This window comes from Pinus tabuliformis, chromosome Q (genome assembly GCF_031772625.1).
Source record: "Pinus tabuliformis cultivar Carrire ecotype Pingquan chromosome Q, CPIR1, whole genome shotgun sequence".
Lineage (NCBI taxonomy): Eukaryota > Viridiplantae > Streptophyta > Pinopsida > Pinales > Pinaceae > Pinus > Pinus tabuliformis.
In genome coordinates this window covers 833,682,504-833,704,696 of record NC_142296.1, presented here as the reverse complement: position 1 = coordinate 833,704,696, position 22,193 = coordinate 833,682,504, and positions in this window count along the sequence as shown.

Here is a 22,193-nt window from a genome sequence, read left to right as displayed (position 1 = left end):
ATGTAACATCGCCCGTGCGACTCCCACAATACATATGTTTTTCCTTTCAGCCACCCCATTCTGATGTGGGTTATGGGGTGCTATTAACTCCCGTCGAATGACTTATGATGCAAAAAATTTCTTGAATTCATTCGACACAGATTCTCCATTGTTATCGATCTTGAGAGCCTTCACTTTCCTGCCAGTGTCTTTCTCAACAAGTTCTTTAAATTCACAAAGTTTAGAGAATTTACAATCTTTCTTCGACATGAATTAAATCCAAAACTTACGTGAGAAATCATATGCAAATATTACATAATACATGTGCTTGGCTATGGAGGCTGTCGAGAATGGTCCACACACATCTGTGTGAACTCTTTCAAGGATCGCTTGCACTCAACTGTCCTTATCATTAGAGGTGGATTTGGTGTACTTACCCAAGGTACACCCTTTGCATGTATCTATCTGCTCTAGTGTACCCTTGGGAATTCATGTAGAAATCTGCTGCATAATATTTAAAGCTCCGTGGTGCGAGTGGCCCAATCTTCTATGCCACAATTCGTCGATGTCTCGGCTCTGCACCTTTTCTACTTTTGTGTCCAAAGCAACACAGTCTTCTACATCCAATTTGTAGAGGTTCTTCATCCAAACACTGACCGACTTCACTTGTTCTAAGGCTATGTGATGAAGAAAGTCCTTTCCTTTGCTAAATATCACATCATAGCCATGGTCCTCCAACATAGAAACTGAAACCAAATTCTTCTTTAGAACTGAAAAATACATGACATCTTTTAATGTGAGATTAGAACCAGACTCCCTCTGTAAAGTAATAGTACCAATGCTGATCGTGCTATACCTTCCATCATCTCCCATTTTGACGTGAATTTGGAGGTCCTTCTCCTCCAAGTCACTGAAAAATTATTTGTTTGTGTTCATATGGAATGAGGCTCCACTATCTAGATACCACACACTATCCATCACTGATGTCACCATGAAAGAAATGAGGGTGAAATCCAACTTGAATTTTGAAGCAGGAGCTTCACCTACCGCTCCTCCTAAGGTCTTCCTGCGAGCCTTGTTGTATACACACTTCTTGGCATAGTATCCCAACTCATGATAGTGAAAACATTTAATCTTCTACAAGTCCTTCTTCATGCCGCCTTGACTAGAATATCCTTTGGATTGGAATTTATTTCCTTTCCCTTTCTTCACCTTTCCATCTAAGGAACAATTCTTCATCATCATTCTTGGATGAGGTTCCATCTCTGGTGCTCCACCTTATCTCTTCTTGCACCAAGTTGGACCAGAAATGCTCCCACTTTGGTAGATGCTACCTCCCATTTACCGAATCTTGGTAGCTATTGGAGAGGTAAATCCCCTCTGCGGACAGAGGCGATCCCACTAGCCCAAAATGGGTCTAGCAACAATCAATTCACGCTACCATGCAAGTTCCTAGTTGCAAACTGAAAGTGGATTATGATAACTAACCTGGAGTCCAACGCTAGTGTCGTAGAAGAGTTGATACTCCCGTTCCCTTGCTCCGGCAGGTCACGATCCTCACGATCTCCGCGAATAGATACCTGCACATGCAAAGAATGAAGCGAATACAAGCATAAAATCCACTAAATACAACTATATATCAGTCAGAAAGGATATAGATCAAACATTATCATAGCGAACAATAAGATCGGAACCATAATGATAGTCGTTCATTAATGAATAATCAACAGAGAAAGATACAACCAAAGTTCTGACGTTGAATCTCTCCTCTAGCTGGGCGAGCAGCTATACATGTCTTGCAATAGACCTTCTCTCTCTCAGACTTCCGGCAGCATAACCTCCCTATGCTCCAAGACTCTTACTATCACTCAAGACAAGCGTTATCACAACTAGCATCACTCCAAAAACTAGCTTGTCAAATGCATGAGTACAGACTTTTATAGATGGAGAAGGGGAAGAAAATACAATGAATCAAGACACCCATTATGGATTGGCATTATCTCCAAAAAGCCGTTGTGGATAGATGTAAAGGATAGATGATGACTCTCGGCATCTAGAAGATGAGCTTTATCCTCAAAAGACTTCATGACTTGAAGGGAAAAAACATCTGGGCGCGCGTTTGTTAAAAATCTTTTCCAAACTTGGTTGGTGCGGGTGTTACTCTAAGACAGAGTGCCAATGGTCGCACCTTCTTTTGAGAATCTCATTCATTGGCGCGGGTAGTACATTGTGGACCCGCGCTAATGGAAAAAGGGCACTTTTCAGGGATATTTTGTAGGAGGTGTCTTCAGGGCACATGAAGTCCATACTCAGGGGAACATAATGCAAGTGTTTTTAAGTTATGTCACTGCTCACAGGTCCCGGAATGAGTCCTCCAAAGTACGGGAAAGGGGTAATAGGGATGGTGACCAATGGTGACAAATTACTGTGTAACAGTAGCTGTGCCAGCTCCTGGGAAGGCATAGAACTGTTAGGTTGACCATATCATCTTCAACAACTGTAATACTCACACTCCCAAGCTCATCCCGACATTGGGTAAATCTACTCAAGTATTGTGGTATTGTGTCTCCCTTCTCCATCTTGATCTTCCGAAGTTTGTCCTTCAGTAGCAACTTCCTGTGATAATTGTTGTTCTGATACAAATCAATAAAGGCATGCCGCATTGTATATGGTGTATTCTTCCTGTGGAGGTTTGAGACAATATGATCTCAAACTAATTCTAATATGATCCTTATTTCCTTTGCAACACATTTCTTCCACTCTGTCAGATTTTGTGCATTTGTTGTTGGAGGCTTAGGAATATCAGTGTCTATGAATTCCTTCAGCATGTTGTCTTCCAACATGGTCTCCATCTCGTCCTTCCAAGTAATATAGTTCAAACTACCCTCAAGGGCATATTCAAGTCTGAATTTGTAGAACGATGTCCTACTATCTCTGAAGAATGATACTGCAAATTCGATTTCACCTGCAAAATACAAACTCGTATTCTCCTCTTTAGAGTGATTTCTTCTTTGATACCATGTAGAAATTCCTTGCAGATTCAAACTGCTACTTGTAATTTACTAAAACAATAGACTGGAATCTACTTGACTCATCAGTGGAAACAATTAATCGATCGAGAAATCACGAAGAATACAAGAGGAAGAATTCAATTAACACATTACATAACGATTTCCTAGGGAAAGCCACAATTGAAAACCCATGTTATCTATATACTGCATTAGTAAGAAAAGATGAGAAGATTACAATGATTTTCTTAAGCTCGAGCAACCTCTGCACTATCTCTATCTATCTCACAACTTCCTAGACAAGCCTAGGCCAATACTTAAACCAATTTTATGCTTGCCCAAGTCCCTCTTTCCTTGTGTTGTTTCTTTGGGAATTAGCCCCTATTAATTAGGAAAATTCCTCAATATGAATTTACCTTCCTCTGACTGCATACACCACCTGTACAAATCAAATGATTATACAACTGATTGTACACTACCCTTGAATTCCATTATCAACTAGGTAACTCTCATATTTGACATGCATGAGTTATTTATGAGTGAATCATTAGTTAACCGGTTGAACACATGAAGCAACACTCCATTGTCTAACGTCCTATTAGTTCCTCCATTAGTTGGAACTAGTTTAATTGACTTTAACTCAATTAAACTGAATTAAATAATTACAACTCAAAATAAACTCAACAAGGGCTCCTATAAAGTAGGAGACACTCTATATGACTCAAGTTAGACCCTCAACGCAAATTAACTAGGCCAACTAAGTCAAGTTAACTTATTTAACTCATACAACTTGTCTTGTGATATGGAATTACAATTTTATTCCTAATTTACTTCAAGGACAAAATTAAATTAGAATTTTCTTGTTGCATTTTCAACACCTTTCCCTGAACCTAGTAGTCAATGTGGATTGGTTGCGATCATAATTTTCCCCATTGTTGGACACATTCGACGTTGCTGAGAAGTTGAAACCAATAGAGCTCAACACCAGCTGCATCGAGCAAGCCACAACTGACAGGAGCATAGACCCAAAGATCAATAACACTCACCATCAGAGGATCAAACCCTATCAATTTGTCAAATAAGGCCAACTCCTTCTTCAAGGCAAGTGGTTCACTAGGGACCAGGTTCAATAGAAATTTCCTCACGTCTTGGAGGCTCTGCACACAATGGGGACCATTGCTTCCTAAGGGGGGAGGACTGATCTAGGTGGATATTGGTGGCCACCCACCTATTCCACCTAAACCTCTAACTGATTTCATATGTTTCCTTGATTATAGCATCATTTACTATTTTTAGCAAATTTTCAGGTCCTAAACTTCCGGAGCTATTTTGACCCCCTAAACTATGTTTTTTTGAGATCTATAGTGCCTTTGTGGAAAATTATGTAGTACTCAGAGAGATGTTTCCAACGAAGTATCGTACATGCCAAACGAAGATCATATGACCAAGTTATGACCCCGGGAAGTTGGCTGCCCAACTAACCCCAATAGGGCCCAGAAACTCTTGGCATTTTGTGCCTTGGGGTTAGGTTTTTGGTTCTTTAGGGTTTTCCCTTGTTTTTCAATAATAAAAAGTCCCTTGAACCTCATTGTAACATAGTGTAAAGGCATGTAGCTGCCACATCTCTTCTTAGAGATAAGCTACCATCACCCGAGCTAGTTTTTTTCCATTCTATATGTAAGAATATTTCAGTTCTTTGATATTAAGGAAATGAAGTTTCATTTCTACTGCATGTCTCTGTTTATGTTTGTATCTATATTTTGTTGCGTTACTGCATAAGTCCGGATCAATAGCATCTCTCGATGCAAAAAATAAATGTCATATGAACAAGTGTCATATGAAATGAGTTATGGTTTTTTGGGCATGTGGTATCGATAAGCCATGGTATTAGCCCGTGATATTGTAACAAAGCCTATTTAAAGATTAAGAATCTCCATGATAAAGTGGGGTTGAATCTCCATGGTTAATAATCTTGTAACATGTTTTTTAAAATGCATATATGTTTAACTTATATATTAATTATTTTTATCATTAATAAAAGTAATTTTAAATAAAGTTATAATTTAGTTAATTTTATGATTTTTTTTTTTAATTTTAGCAATTTGAGATGTATGATGAATTAAGTGTTTTGATGCTTATAATGGATTGATGCCTATTGATCCATTAAATTTATATGGTTGCACTAATTATAAATATTTAATAGATGAGTTAAACATATATTCATTTAAAATACATGTTAACAATAATCTTAATCATGGAGATTGACCCCCAATTTACCATGGAGATTCTTAACCTATAAATAGACTTTCTTATAATACCATGACTTATCAATACCACATACCCAGAAAATCATAACTCATTCAATATACACTTTCGCATCTCATCTTTCTTTTTAATTAATCAATTTAACTAGCATAAACATATAAATTAGTGGCTTGTAAATGCCTCCTTGATCGGGGTGAAGAGCAGAGGTGGGCAGGGCATTTCCGGACAATCTCGCCACCCCACTGCCTCCTGCAACATTTAAGAGGGGGTCGTGTGGTCCAACCCCCACATGTAGATGCATGAGAGCAATGGTTATATCATGTTTGGTTATGACAAGTACTATTCTTTCCCAAGATTTTGATACTAAACATATAAGGCTTTTGGCATAGGCAGCTTTGCGTCTGAAGAATTACACCAATGAAATTTTTCTAGGAGGAAATTATCCTACTTTTCTTGCTACTCCTCACTCCACATTCCTGGCCCCGATTAAGGTTGTTTAAAATTATTGCGTTTTGGTAGAGGAGTTTTGATTTTTAAGCATTCACGAGATTATTCTTCCCATGGATGAGATTTTGCGGCTTTGGTGGAGCTAGATTCTCAGGAACATGATCAACCCTTAGATGGATGGTCGATTTGTTGGGAATTTGACTCTTAATCCTGCTGCTATAGTTGCATCTTCAACCATTTAATATCCCTCAACCCCTAGTCCTAAGCAAGTGACTCATTTGGTGATCTTCTCTACGACCTCCATCTCTACTCCTTTCTCATTTGGTAGCTCAATTTTGTTTTTTTTCTTAGCTAGGTGTTATGTTGCTGCTGAATTTTGGTTTTGTGGGTGGAGTGTTTTTAATGGTGTGAATTTTTTCCTAGAAATATCTCTCTTTTACGCTAGCACTACCTGCTACCCTCTCCTTGTATGTAGACATGATTTAAACCCCCCTTTGCACAATCTTTTGATTAATATTTTCTTTTTCTCCTCCCCTCTACTTTTCCCATAGTTGTGTTGTATTCCTAGTGTCACTCCACTATGAGCTCCAAACCTTGATAGTGCATGCGAAACTGCCGAGGTGGGTGGGGTGGTCACAAAGAAGAGGGTGGCCATGGTTCACAGGTTATAACCTGTGCCCAAACACAACCACATAAGGCCACATATATTTACCACTTTATTGTTTTTCCTAATCTTCGAGCTGAGATTCAACACCTTGAGTCTCTTCGTGTAAATTATCATCTTGTATTTTATGACTAAAAAATTATTGAATATGTTTCCTACTAGGTTCCCAACCCTGGTAACACTAGGGGAAGACAAAAAATATCTTAATTCAATCACTCTTCACTAACATCTCAAAACTCTCCTTAGCAGGGTATTGAATGAGAAGCAAGAGGAACAATATGATATTTTTCTACCCTGAATGACATCAAGTGAGCTCAAAGGATTCAATGTTTGCGCCTGAAATGTCTGGATGCTCGGTTAGCTCATTTGGATAACCACCTCTAGTACAAGATTAAGCCTCCAAATCCTTCAGGTTCTAGTGCCAAAGACGTAGCAATAATGACTTTCTTGATCTCCTGAGATTTTATTATGTAATCAAAGGATATTTTCCTTTTCAATTCTATAGTTGATAGTATGATACACTATTTCATCAGTTAATTTTGTACTGGTATTATTGTTTAATTAGAAGGTGGTTAATATATATATTTTTCCTAGTGGTAGGTTGAGACCGCCTTCTATGAACTTTGAAAATCATAGTCATATGTTTGATTTACTTTGATGTTTTGAAATTATGAGGCAATGCAAACTTAAACTTGCAAAAAAATGGCTTGTAAACATCGAAATGCATAACATTTGCATCATGATACATGAATAAACTTAATAATAGTATAATGATATTATTGTCCCTTTTTTATATAACAAATCTAATAATATTCTTAATATTACCTAACTTAATATTATATTCTTTACTAATATCCCAATAATTATAATTAAAATAAAGTTACATTAAATAATAATAATTAAAAGTATCATAATACTAATAAAAAAATAATAATATATATAACACATAAACTATATATTATATATATATATATATATATATATGAAAGGACATGCATATATTTTCATTAAAATAGTCTCGAATACAGGCCAAGACTCGGTACATATTGGACCCATGAATTTTTTTCCATCTTAAAAAAACTCCACTGATGTCTATTACGTATTACACCCACTATAGATACATCTATTCTAAACATATTCTCCTTATGTAATCTCCAAAAAACACCTAAGATCACTACATACTTGCAAACACATATAAAACTACTTTAGACGTGGATCTTGCTACATGTTCCTATTTGCAATGATGACCTGGTATTTGTCATCTTCCTTCTCAAGCTGAGGTGGTGAGGTGTGGCCCATGCTAGCGATCACAATGACATCATCACCATCCTACACTTATAATTTGTTATAATTCAACATCATTTCCTCTAGAACATTGATGTGTTCCTCAACCACCAGGGCATTCATTGCCATAGCCACATTAGAGAAATTATGAGGCCTAAAATGGTAGGAGCACCCGTTGGATGCGAATTTAATTTTGCATGTAAAGAGTACCCATGTTACATTCTTTTGATGGACCCTATTACACAAAAAAATGTGAAATACATGAAAAACATGATTACAATCATGTTTTTACATGTATTTCACATTTTTTGTGTAGTAGGGTCCATCAAAAGTATGCAACATGGGTACTCCTTTATTGTGCAGGCAATCCTTTCTGCAGACAGAAACGCTCCCTCTAGTCCTATGGAGGATCTAGAAACAAACAAAGACAAATATATGTAATTTTTCCTAGTTTATATCAGAAGATACAAATGAGGATAGATGACATACCTCACTCTGATGCTAACATCCGTTGGTGTCGTCCTTGACTCTTTCATTTCCAAGCTTAATCTCCTCTTCACAATTATGGATGAATACCTGCAAGCAAGATCATGTGGAGACAAAAAATTCATACATAGAAAAAATCACTCCAATATAAACCATGTAACAGATCAAGGAGTATTACACTAAATGAGCAATAATTGACAGATTTATGGAAAGTAAACACATAACGTATTATTAATAGACGTTAAAGGGAGAATTACAACCACTTATGCCTTAATGTTGGAAGGCTCCTTTAGGTGAGTTTCCAAGTCCTAGCCTTAACCTTTAAGCATTCCTTTCTCCTTAGCAAAATGGGCAACAATTGGGCATAGTTCAGCACTAGAAATGAAACCAATCATTAGCCAACCATTAGTGGATAGTGCAAATCTCATTTATAGGGAAGGAGAGTGAGTTGATTATCCATGAAAGGAGGGAGAAGTTCCACATCTCAAGGGAAAGATCCATGAAAGTAGGATCAAGGACCAGGAATGGGAGGTCTCGTTCCAATCTTCATTCTCCTGTAACCAACTTGCCATTCTCAAGACTTCTAGTAAGAGAAGATTCTCCTCCATTTTGGTAAAAACTTCCTGAAGAGGACCAATGCGAATTTTCCTGATAAAATCAAGTTGGCAGTGCTAGGAGAGTATGGTGCAACAAGTGATCAACACGGGTCACTAGTTATGAAAAACGCATTGGTCTTGAAAAACAAGGTTTTTGATAAGTTCTTCAGAATTTCTTTCAAGGCAAGTCTTCTTTTCTCCAGGGATTCTTTTGAACATGTTTCATGTTGAATACATTAACAAATTTCATCATTTTGTGACATTTGTGGCATTAACGACAGAAATTTCGAGACTTCAGGATACAAGATGGGAAATGTGACAAAATATTGTGTAATAGATGCCCCCTAAAGCATGAAGGCAGAACGAGAAGTGATGGTTGAAGTGATTTACAAGCCAAGGTAAGGACTTAGAGAAACAGCATTAGGAGACCTACAAATCAAACATAATATAATATATTTGACATCTCTGATGTAAGTATGACTAATAATACATGTTTGAGTAGGCATCTAACAATCCACAGCATGGATGCAACCATCTCAATAGAAGGGATCATGTGTACAATCATGAATACTTAATAAGTCCACGCAACCTGGATTTATCAGACGAAACCCAGGGTCTTCATCTCTATCCTGATCCAACCAAAGTATGAATCTAACCATGTAATAAATGTTTTAGAGTCAAAAATGGTAGAAACCACCTGATTACCGGTCAATGATGTAAACTATTAACATGTACGAGAGAAACCACGAACAATGACGGTGGCTCTCGAGGTACAACAATACAATCCACGAGTGTGGACAATGAAGCTGAAGTCGAACACTTACATAATCATTCGATTGAAGGCCATTGATGTGAACCTATCGTCAAATGTGAAGAAGTTGCCATTGAGGCATGCAAGCTCTAAGGTACTGAAAGGGAGTTTCTAAACCATATTCCTGGATAATGATTTGGATTTGACATGAAGTGATCTGTTGAAGGAGGGCCATAATGTTCCCACATCATTGACACAAAACATAGGATTTTTCAGAGTTGGCAAGAGTGATTCAGGATTGTTTAAGAAAAGTCAAACAAGGTATAAGTGGTTTGAATTGTAGATGGGACTTCTCTTGAACATATTAGTGACATAACTCCAAAATTTGGCAGAATTTGACTCAAAATAGGATCATAGGTCATGATTACAATAGGATATAATTAGATAAGAGGAAAATGGACTCCCAAAACCCAGTAAGTGACGAAGGGAGGATAACCCAAACCTGCAAGGAGATACTGATAAGTGTCATGTTCAAAAACGACATGCTTCCTTTTCTACAAAATACGGGATATATGTTTCCTTCCATTTTCCCCACTATTTCTAGCGAGTACATCTTTATTTTTAATTTCAAACTTGAAGAGGATACCATATGCTTGTCATATAAGTTCATCCTTCGGATGAATCCATCCTATTATTTTTAACGAGCCCTATGAAGGAGTAACTCGGTCTCATCATGGTGATAATTCCTTCATCGTTTTAGTTTTATGAGTACCGCGGAGGGGTAACTCGATGTCTTTTTCATGTTTAGAGAGTTTGAAAAAGAGGAAAAAAGGAAAGTCCATATGTCCCTTTTCGTAGATAGTCTCTGAAGTCTGAAAAGGTAGAAAACAGTATTCAAGAGAACCTCTTAGCCATGTTCGACTAAGGTATTCCTTTTTAGTAACTAGTCTATCTGAGTCTGGAAAAGGGTTAAACTTATATTGAGTAGACGTATTTTCATTTACTTTTATGAGTTCGAAAAGACAAGTGCTCGAAAATCTTTTCATATTTCGAGAGTTAGAAAAGAGTTGAAAGATGACTCGAAGGGGGTTCCTTTTTGGTTTATTTTTTACAAGTCTGAAAAAATGATAAAATAAAACTTGAGAGTTCATCCAAAATCAATTAATGTCGCCAATTAGTAATAACCTATTGCTACATATGTAAACGAAAGTTACCTGGTTCAAGAAACATATAAAAATATAGGTAAAATATGCTCTAAATGGTAAAAATACTTTATTTTTTTATGTAAACTCCAAAAGTAAAAATAAATTTTCCATTTGTCCTTTTTTCAATTGGAGAGCACATTTTCCCCTAAATTCCCCCGATTTTCAGGCGAGGAGTGTGATCGATCCAGGGCACCATTCAGCAAACCGTCTATCACAGGTAAGAGATATGCCCTTCCTCTACAATATAATAGTAACTTCAAGTAATTTGACCCATATAATAGGTAGCTAATTAGGGTTTGATGAAAAAATGATTCAAGGGTGGCCAACGTGACTTTTACCCATCAGGATTGTGCTTCCCTCCCTGAGCTTAACGGTGACATCATGCTTGATGCACGAAAAAAATTAGAGATAGATGTGCTGGTTGTTTTGCAAATTTTTCTTGATGGAATCTAATTAAAACCTTGTTCAATGATGTTTTACAAGTTATTTGTTGGATAAAATGGATATTGAGTGGAAAGAAAGAGGCCATGAAGTAGAATATCATCAAGCATCACAGGATACTAATTGTATAAGGGCTCTTCGTGCATGTGGACTGCTTAAATTCTTTCATACCCCCTGGGATCAAAGCCCAAGTGGAGTTATTGCAACACTTGATAGGATGGAGGGATGTAGACCGTTAGATGTTTATAGTAGGGAACCAAGAGATTGACATAGAAATTGCAGACATATACTTTATCACTGGTTTGTCCAAGAGAGGACAATGAGTTTAATTGTCTGGTCCTCGTGCTAGAGGAGAAAGCACTGGCATGATAATAGCTAGACATTGCCATGGTTCCTGCAAGACAAAAACCGGGAATATTGACATCAAGACTGTCACAAATATTCCACTAAGAACAATTCTATATGCTATGGCTTGAGTAGCCGAGGTCCAAGCTTTGCGTGAGGTGAGAAAATCCCACTTTCAGTATGTAGTGGATTGCCTCAGTCCGACCGTGTTCAACTAGAGTGAAGGACTACTAGTCAAAATGAAAGACAAACTCACCAAGTGCAAGACAGATAAACTCAGAAAATTTGGCTAAAGATCAATTTTGGCGATGTTCTTTCCAGAGCATGTTCTATTGTTCATATATCAGTGGGTGAAGGTAGAACTCCTGGAACCAGGGATCCATGTTTACTGCAATGGGGATTGTTGATGCCTCATGATGGAGGTCGAAAAAAATGTCCTTTCCACCTACGTTATTTGTATGGCTATGTCAACAACTCATCATGGTGGATGATTAGTCTTATGCTGGGACATATTTCTAAGGAGATCCCAATCTCCCACTGCCACTTGGAGGGCAATGGAATGACTCAGGTAAAGAATTTTTTTTTTTTTTACGTTTTTCAATTTTTTTGATGTTTTCTAATTATGTGAGCTGAGATTGAGACTTGTTATATTTTTCAAATGTGGGACCAAAGAGACCTCTAAGGTTTCTCCAATAGTGAGGAGGGAGGCACGACAACTCGAGGATGCACCTTATGTCGAAGGATTCAATCTTATGGTGGAGGTGGAGTGCAATCTAGAGGCCTTGACTAGTGGAATCCTAGATTATGCTACTATTGATGAGGTGTCGCTTCAGTATCGGAGGCATACAATGGGGGTATCAGCTAAATTGCGTCAGCTGTTGGGCCAAGTAGGTAGGACTATATCATGTTATAATGTGCATCATGTTGGTGGATAGACATGTCTCTTCTTGTATTTTTCACTTATGTAGGCCCAAGGAGCCATGTGTCTCAGAAAAAAAATTTTGATTTTTGATGTAAAAAACATTTTGCAAACTCTATATGGCGATCTATATATACATGTTTTACCTTATGTACCTAATGTTCCTATCGTATCATGGTTTTTATTTTTACATCTGTTGCAAATGTCAATCTAAAACATGGTTAGCTAATGCATCTATCAATGTATTTAGATGTCTTAGAATGTGTTGATATGTTATGTAATCAAAATTTCTTTCCAAGAGACGAACACGCAAATACATTCTTAAAATGTTAGGGTTTCTGATGGAATAATGCATGTTTACTTGTAATACAATGAGTTGTGAATCAACTTTAATAACCAACACTCTAATACCAAGAGCAATAGCTTCTAACAATAGTTTGATGACCGCACTATATTTTTCTATATTGTTAGTTGTGTGTCCTAGACATATACCCTGTGTTAGGGTCAATAGTTTTTATCGTCAAATCTATTTTCCTTGTCCTTTAATTTTAATTTTTTCAATAAGTTGAGCCTATGACCACTATTGCTTGTGGTGTAGGTAAATTCTCAATACGGACACAAACAATTCCTCCAGCCTGAGAGAGCGGGTCTAGCCACAAACAAACAATTGATGGAAATTCTCCTTAAGCTAGAGTCAATTAAGAGGGCCTACCTCTTAGAACGCTATTCTTCTTGGTGATGATCTTGCTTCCTCACTCCAACTATCTTCTGTTTCCTTCCTTCGAATACCTGAAATAGGTAAATGACAACAACAAAAAACGTGATAGCATACAATATTGTATTCAGCCTACTTAATAGGTCAAGGAACATTAAGCCATAATGATGTAAAATGACACTTCATGTAGGAAATCAATCAATATTTGCATTAATATAAATCAAAAAGAGATTACAACTAGTGCCTTGACATTGCTGGTCTCCTTTGACATATCCAAGTTCCCACAGTTCTGCTAGCACTTCATGGATAGCCTAAACAAATGGAAGTTTAAGGCCTCTTTCTTTCTAGTCTCAAACCAAACCAAAATCACACTATTCTCCCTCAAACATGCACAAGAAAGCTATAAGCTATAAATGACTTGTTGGTTATTCACACTTGCTCCAAAACTCCAACTAGCTTTTGCTTGGGAAAAAGAGAGGTCTATATATCTTGGATGGATGGGAGATGGTTCCTCTCGTCATGGGAGAAGGTCTTATATTTTAAGGTTGTTCCATACTAATAGGGGAAAGGAGCCAAAATTGATTTCCTTAGCTCTATCCGGCCCAACCATCCACCAGACTTTCGTTACAAAGCTTCTAGACATGGAAGCTTCGGCTCCTTATTTAAAAAACCTTCCAAAATAGGATCGGTTCGACTCGAAAAGGGCTCAGTCACTGCAATCAGCTCGAGGGCTAGTTTTAACCTCTGTAAATCAGTGCGAGGAGAAAACTGGTCAGTAGCATCAGTCTTGTAAACTGGGATAGAAGGAAGATTCTTGGGAAATGATGCAAAGGGGAATTATTCTGCTCATGAAGAGGGACATACTGAGAGTTTCTTCATGATGGGAAAGCATGTTGGGTACACTGTAGAGGTCCTCCAGGATCGTAGATGGGGAGTACAAGGATAGTGACAAAATGTTGTGTAACAGATGCCCCCTAAAGCATGAAGGCCGAACTAGAGTGAGGGGTGAAATGATTTGCAAGTGGAAGTGGGGAACCGGAGTCCATCATCAAAGAACTAGCAAGCAAGTGTAGATACATATACATCACTGAAAACTATGAATAATGATACATGAATAGTTGTATGGATGCAACCATCCAGAGAATAATCATGTAAATCGATCTAAGGCATGGGCGCAACGATCCAGTAGAAAGGATCATAATGAAACTAAGGTATGGTCGCAACCATCCAATAATTGGAAGGATCACATATAACAACTCATGGTATGGCCGCAGCCATCCATCTGAAAGAGACATGTATATCAACATGACCATGTCACATCGCCTCACAACCTGGACTTATGTAATATTAGCCCAGGGTCTTGCACTCCAAACAACTCGATCAAAGTACAAATCCTAACATGTGAATGAATGTGTTGAAGTCCAACATGTTGGGAGGTCTCTTGATTACCGATCAATGATGTGAACCATTAACAAGCGTGAGAGAAACCACCAATAATGATAATGGCTCTCAAGGTACTGGTAGCATAGTTCACAGAATGTGAATAAAGGAACTGATGTTGAACACCCATGAAATCACCCGATCAAAAGCCAATGATGTGAACTTGTCATCGAGTGTGAAGAACTTGCCATTAGGACATGCAAGCTCTAAGGTACTGGAAGGGAGTCTCTTAGCCAGCTTCCTGGATAATGAGCTGAAGTCAACAGGAAGCGACCATGTCAAAGGAGGGCCATGATGTATCCCACATTATCAACATGAGATGAAGGGATGCAAATGATTTTAAGAGTAAGTGTACCTACAGAAGGACTGACTCTTGAACATATCGGTGACACGATTTCGGAGTTTGGCAACGGTTGGATCCATAGGATCGGTGGTCATGAGGATGTGGCAGAGATCAAATGGTAGGAAAAAATGAGCGACCCAACCTAGGAACGTCAATGATGAAAAGGAGGAAATCACAACCCGACACGAAGCAGAAAGTGTCATGTTCAAGAGTGAGCTGGTGACACGACTGATAGAAATTCCAAATTTTCCTCCACCATTTCTGGCAGGTAGCCCAATTATTTTTTATCACGAGCTTGAAGGGGATAACATATGCTTGCACTGTAAGTTCATCCTTCAGACAAATCCAACCCAGTAAGTTTAATGAGCCCTAGGAAGGAGAATCTCATGTTCATCATGGCGATGAATCCAATGTCATTTAATGTTTTAACGAGTCTGACAAAGGTGTAACTCGATATCTTTTTCATGTTTAGATACTTTGAATAATACATAGAAAAGAAAACTCCACATGATCCCTATTCGTACATTTTTGTCTCTTGAGCCCGAAAATGTTGAAAACGATACTCGAGAGAACTGCTTGACCATTTCAGTTAAGGAGTACCTTTTTCATAAATAGTGCATCCCAGCTTGAAAAAGGGGTAAACGTATATTGATGACATTTCACAGCCTTTTACGAGTTCAAAACTTCAAGAGATCAGTAACCTTTTTGTGTTTAAAGAGTCGGAAAAGAGCTTGAAAGCATACCCCCCATTTTATTCTCTTTTATGAGTCAAAAAGGGAAAAATACTCGGCGATATTTTCATTTGAGATTTACGAGTCGAGAAAAGCGTTGAAACACGACTCCAGTACCATCATCGATAATCCATCACCTGTCGCTACACAAGAAAGGTAAATGCATTATCCAATTCTGAGGCAAAATAGGTCAAAAATACTCAAAAACCTTAATATTTCATGAAAAAATGAATAAAATGGGGCAAAAGTAATTATTTTTTACCATTTACCATTTTACCTTTGTGTGAAGAGCTTTTTACCCACTTGTGCCCTAATTTTTCTGGAGCAGATTGAGGGAGATCCAGGAGGTCAATCGCTTAGCCGTCAATTGCAGATAAGAGCCAAGACCTTAAGCTCCATTTTCATACTGATTTTTCCTATTTTTATCCATTTCTTGGGTTTCATGGGGCGCTTTTGGCAAAAATAATTTGCCCTCAGTCAATGTGATTTCCAGGCACAGAATCGTGTCGATCGAGGGTTGCTAAAACTGCCAACCGCACCATCGGCGCCACTATTTTTAAAACAGTCGCGCTGACGCCATGAGCAAAGAATTTGCATGTTTTTTCTCAACTCATCCATTTGAACCCAAAATTTTCAGGCCAAGGATGATCATTGACTTGATTACATGGTTTTTGAAGGAAGAAATCATGAAAAGTGGTGGATTGGAAAGAACGTGAGCATGAGGATATTGATACTCAAGCAATAAACGATCCAAATTGCTTGGAGACTTTGAGGAACTATGGGATCCTGAAATTTTTTCTTACACCAAGTCTACGGGCCCAACCTAAGTTGCTACGGTACCTGATCAGTCTCTAGGATGTGAATCGAGAAATTTTCATCATCGGTGACTAAGAGCTGGGGTTGGAAACTTCAAACATTTATTTCATCACAAGACTATCCCGAAGAGGGGAACCAGTCAACCTATATGGGTCGAGGCCGGTTGGGGCAAGTGTGACTATGCTACTTGATGAGCATTGCCCAGAAGCTCTCAAATCCAAAAGTGGCAAGATTGAGATTATGACTATTTGGGATCTTGCATTGAGAGTGGTATTGTTGACCATCAACAAAGTGGCTAGGTCCCAAGTGTCACATGAGATCAACAATTCAAAGTTTCAGTACGCTATCGACTGCACGGTACCCACCATATTTAACTGGGTGGAAGCTATGAAAATCAACATGAAGTGGCATCTATCAAAAGCAAAGGCAAGAAACCTGAATTAGTTTTGCTTCAGATCTGTGCTAGTGACCTTCTTCCTGGAACGGGTACCACTGTTCCAATACCAGCTGACTGAGGTAGATCCGCCGATGCCATGAGACCCATGGATGGTCTGTTGGAGAAAGTTGATGCCTAGGGTTACGGGGGGCCAACAGATTTCCCATAAGCTCACCTTTTACTCATGGCTATGATGACAGCTGATCATAGTGGAGGATTGGCCTTACAGTGGTACCGACTTCCACGGAGATCTGGATATGTCACTCCCAAAAGGGGAGGATTTTGATGATAGAGGTAAAAACAAACGATTTTTTATTTTTTGATGTTTTTTATTATTTTTGAAATATATGTGGTCTTGACACTTCGATTTTATGAATACAGATGTTGGACCAAAATTCCCTGTCGGGATGTCCCCTATTGCTAGGTGCATTGCTCGGCAGTTTGATGTCACTCCTTATCAGGAGGGAAGTGACAATGAGGAGAATACTACATGGATTCTCGAGGGTTTGACCCATGGGATCCCAAAGTATGCTCAGATGGGTTATGTCTCACGCTAGTACCAGAGGCATACGATGGGGGTGTCAAATCGGATCCGATGACTGCTGACTCACGTAGTCCGAGCAGTTACATGCTATCATGAGCATCATGTTGTTTAGTGCATAGGTCTAGCATTCCACATTTTTTAGGCCTGCGAGCCATGGATGTATAAGGCCTACAAGTCACGGATGTATTTTGAACAAAAATATTATTTTTTGAGGTTTTGATGTATGACGAACATTATCGGCACAGATATATATATGTTGTACTTCCTTGCTTACTATGGTACAAAAGTTTTTGTTTTTGAGTTATTACATGTTTCGCAAATTTCTATCGAGCACATAATTAGCTAATGCATCTGTTAATGTATTCATGTGTCGAGGAATATGATGATATGTAATTAATCAAATTTTCTCTCTAATAGATGAATACGTAGATACATTCTCAATATTTGAGGGTTTCTGACGGAATATTTCCCGTTAAGTTGAAGAACAACAAGTTGTGAATCAAGGTTGACAACCAATTCCTAAATTCCAAGAGCAATAGCTTTTGACAATAATTTGATAACCGTGTTATACTCAGTGATGTTATTAGTTGTTCAACCTAGACATATACCTTGAAGATCAATCAACTCACCATGGGGGTCATAAATGGCCCGTGTTGCGGATGATAGATTCCAGCTACTATGGCAAGCACCATCAGCGAAACCAATGTGAGACGACACCAACATCTGCAAAGTAGGAAAACAAATAATAAGTAGGGAAGTTGCTTGCAAAATAACACACCAAACCACACTGTACAAAACTGAATAACGCACTATTGTACAAAAGTATCCATGCAAGATGACCTAAGCATAGAACTTTTTGAGAGATTCCATGCTTGGACTCGGGTAATCAATCAACAGAGATGAAAACCAGAGTTTTACCCTTGACAAGATGAGTAAGCATCGACTCGGCCAAATAAAAGAGTAGAGCTCATATAAGGTTGTTGTGCCCCTATGCCCCTTGGGAGAGGGAGGGTTAAGAGTTAGATGAAAACCCTATTGGCAATCGGTAAAAACTCGAGGAGGGAGAAAAAACCTGAATCCATGAAGATATAAAGGTGCCCTCAGTTGAAAGATCTTGATAATGGTAGGAGAAACTGACATGTCAATAGGCAGCAGAGAACAGAACTTCTCAAGACACATAGACATGACCGCTGGGCTAGGTAAGAATGAGGAACGATGATGAGTGTCATTCCAAGGTACTTCCTCTAGAGACATCAATTCCATCTTACTTTCGTCAGAAAGAAAAGTCTCGGCTAAGGGATCGATGGATTCCGAAGAACCAAGCCACGGGGATTGAGAATATGCATCGAGAGGTGTTATTGAAATAGGATGATCAGAGGATACCGAAGGTGAGGCTAAAACAATTTCCACGTAATCAATTTCGGTGGGACTTAATGACATAACCTCACCCCATGTATCAACAATATTCGGCGAAGGAATGACCCAAGGGTCAGACTCGACCGAAAGCATGTTGACAGAGGCAACATGAGGAGGTGGGAGTGGAAATATGCCCATCAAGGCAGGATCGTTGAAAAGTCCTACACGCACACTTTCATAAGGAGCACCGGTGTGCTTGACATACAAAACATTGCCATCTGAGGAGGAAGAGGAAAAGAAGGATAGTTGGTCGACTGTGACTCTCTTCCCTTGATGGGGAAAACAAATCACGCAGAAGAGGGAGGAGGCCAGAAAACAACATTCATTTTGTATATTCATCAACAACAATTGACCACTTCTCTTTTCATAGAAATTGGTTCAGAAACTGGCTCAACAATCATGGCATGGGTCTAGCTTCATTTGAGTAGAAGATTGTAGTTTAGTGTCAACGATCTCTACCTCCACATGTACCATCTTTCCCTCCAAGGTAATGGAAATATTGGGAAGGACACTGAATGGTCACAAATCACACCCGTCATAAGCTTCTAGAGTGTTAGGGGACTGGTTGAGAGTAGGAGAACCAATTGCCTTCCAACAAGTGATAGACACGATGTAGGTAGAAGCACCTTCATTGATGATGGTCCTATGAATGGTTTTCTCATTTATGATTACCTGGATGAGAAATGCAATTTGATTACGTAACCGTGGAATGTGATTTCCTAGGTCAAAGCAGATGAGGTTAGAGTCAGTTGGATCAATACCCCCAATAGCCGACAGTAATGATTTCCGCTGAGAAGGACAACTTTGAAGGCCCTCGAGAGAAGACATAGTTGATGGTGCTTGATACAAATCTTCAACAATGTTATAATGTTGAGTAACTCGAGCATTGGGATTGTACGGGGACTTTCGAAGCACACCTCGAGAAGGTGGCCGAATGGCGGAATCAGGATTAGGTCGCTCTATATGGAGAGGACCTGAACTGGATGGGGCGGAAGAAGAAGGGGTACCTTCTTTCTCACTCCCTGCTGAAGGGGTGGGAGTTTAATAATCTTTTTACCTAGTAGCCACTTTGATCGGTGCACTCATCATGAACACTTGTGAACCCGAGGAAGCGGATGACTGGGGCCGGTCTACCATTTGATTCTGTTGGGACAGAAAGGGCTCTTTCAGGACTTCAGGGGTCTCTTTGAGAAAAAGACTAACTTCAGACCATCGGGGACATTCCTTATTATAGTGATCCTCCTCATAGATGAGGCATGGATACTTAGGTTTCCATTGGGAAGCATCACCAATAGATGGTTTAGGAGGACCCTGTTTTGGGGCATCGACTTTACCCTTGCCTTTTCCTTTCTTCTTACCTTTATAGGATTTATTAGTTGCAGTAGACTGGACAGCATGAACCTCAGAGGTCTTACTAGGGCCGGACACATGGCGAGAGGAGTTATTGGAGTAGTGTTGGAGACCGACTTCTGTTTGGAAGAAGATTTTGCAGGGGTCTGAGTCACTGAACCAATTACTCCATCAACAGGAGGGGTAGCGGGAGACTTAGATGTCATCAGATCAAATGATGGTATGGGTGCATCGAGTGACACGTCATATAACATGCTAGACTATGAATAGACAAGGTCTACTGGGCACGTACGATGGCTTGTTCCTTAGTGACGCATCCACCCATAGCAATGTCCTCAGCAATTTTGTTGACAAATGATTTGGTGAACCACTCGGTCAACAACTGATCAACAATTTCAAACCTAATCAGACGACGCCTACATCTGCATTCATGGATGTGATTGGAGATGTGAGTCATCGTGTCTTGCTTGAGTGATGTTAACAAATGGGTGCGAGTTTCATAACGAACTGATAACTGGAAATGTGTGAGAAAGGCCATGGCGAGAGTGTTAAAGTCATGATAGGTATTCCGAGGGAGCTCGATATACCACTTGGCTGATGCTCCTATAAGAGTTCGTTGGAAAAAGATGAAGATGAATGGAATCATCAACCTAGGAATTCGAGGAGCACCAGAGATGATATGTCATCGCGTGGGCTTGAGGTTCCTCTTTCGCTTTTCCCTCAAACTTTGGACAATCGCTCAGAATCTTGGATGGAACTGGAGGCCAGTATGGCAAATGAAGAATTGGATCATTCATGAGTCTAAACACATCTGGCAATTCCAACGTAGCCAAGAATGGTAATTTAGTATTGAAAGGAATTTGAGGTCAATAAAGGGGTCCAATTGGCAGGACCCATCCCTACTGGTAAGTATTTTATCGCTAAAGTGGAGGGTTTTGTCCATAAGGCATTTGATTTTGCCCCTAGTGTAGGTTACCTTGCCCGTAGGGAGGATTCTGACCTTGAAAGCCTTGAAAATGTCTAACCAAAGGCTGTTGATAAGCAACATACTGGTTAAAAGGTTGTTGAGCATGCTAGCCTTGGACATATGGATTTTGGACCTGCTACCCTTGGACGTAAGGATTCCATGCTTGTTGTCCTTGGACATAAGGATATTGGAATTACTATCCTTGGACAAAAGGAGGTTGAACCTGTTACCCTTGGACATAAGGATTTTGTGCCTGTTGCTGCAAGACTTGACCCTAGCCCTGCCCTTGCAAGGGTTGACCTTATGGCTGGAAGGGTTGACCTTGCAGCTGTAAAGGTTGTCTCTATGGCTGCAGAGGTTCACCTTGCGAAGGCATAGGCTGGGAGGATTGTGGTGCATACTGCATCTACGGCTACATGGTTTGTTGCAACTGTTGCGAGGGTTTCCCCTGCGGTTCTTGCAATTGTCCTTGCTGTGACATGATCTGGCCTTGTTGTTGCATGGATGGCCCTTGCTGCAATGAAGGTTTCCCTTGCTACAATGAAGGTTGCCCTTACTGTTGCAGTAGTTGTCCTTACTGTTGCAAAGGTACTTGAACAGTTCCCCGAATGATAGCTTGAAAATTCCTAAACCGTATCTGGCCCTATCCGCTAGGCGCGGCTAAGGGATGTATGAAGGATTAGCCATCGCTTGTGAACCATATGGAACATAAGGAGGTTGGTACTGACCTTGAGCCATATTGGGTTGTTGGTACTGGATGTGACTTGACCCAGACGGACCAACATTGGGTTGTTGGTACTGGACATGACTTAACCCAGACAGACCAACATTAGGTTGTTGGTACTAGACATTACTTGATCTAGCAGGACCAGCAAGATTTGAAATGGCACCTGAAGAGGGTTGGTTCATCCCAACCATGTGAGGTTGTGAGCCACTCACATTGGTTGTGCCAGAAATCATAGAAACATTCAGACTTTGCCCCCCAGGTGGTGGAACAACCTATCCACTTACTGGAGGGATCAAAGAACTGACAACGACATGACTC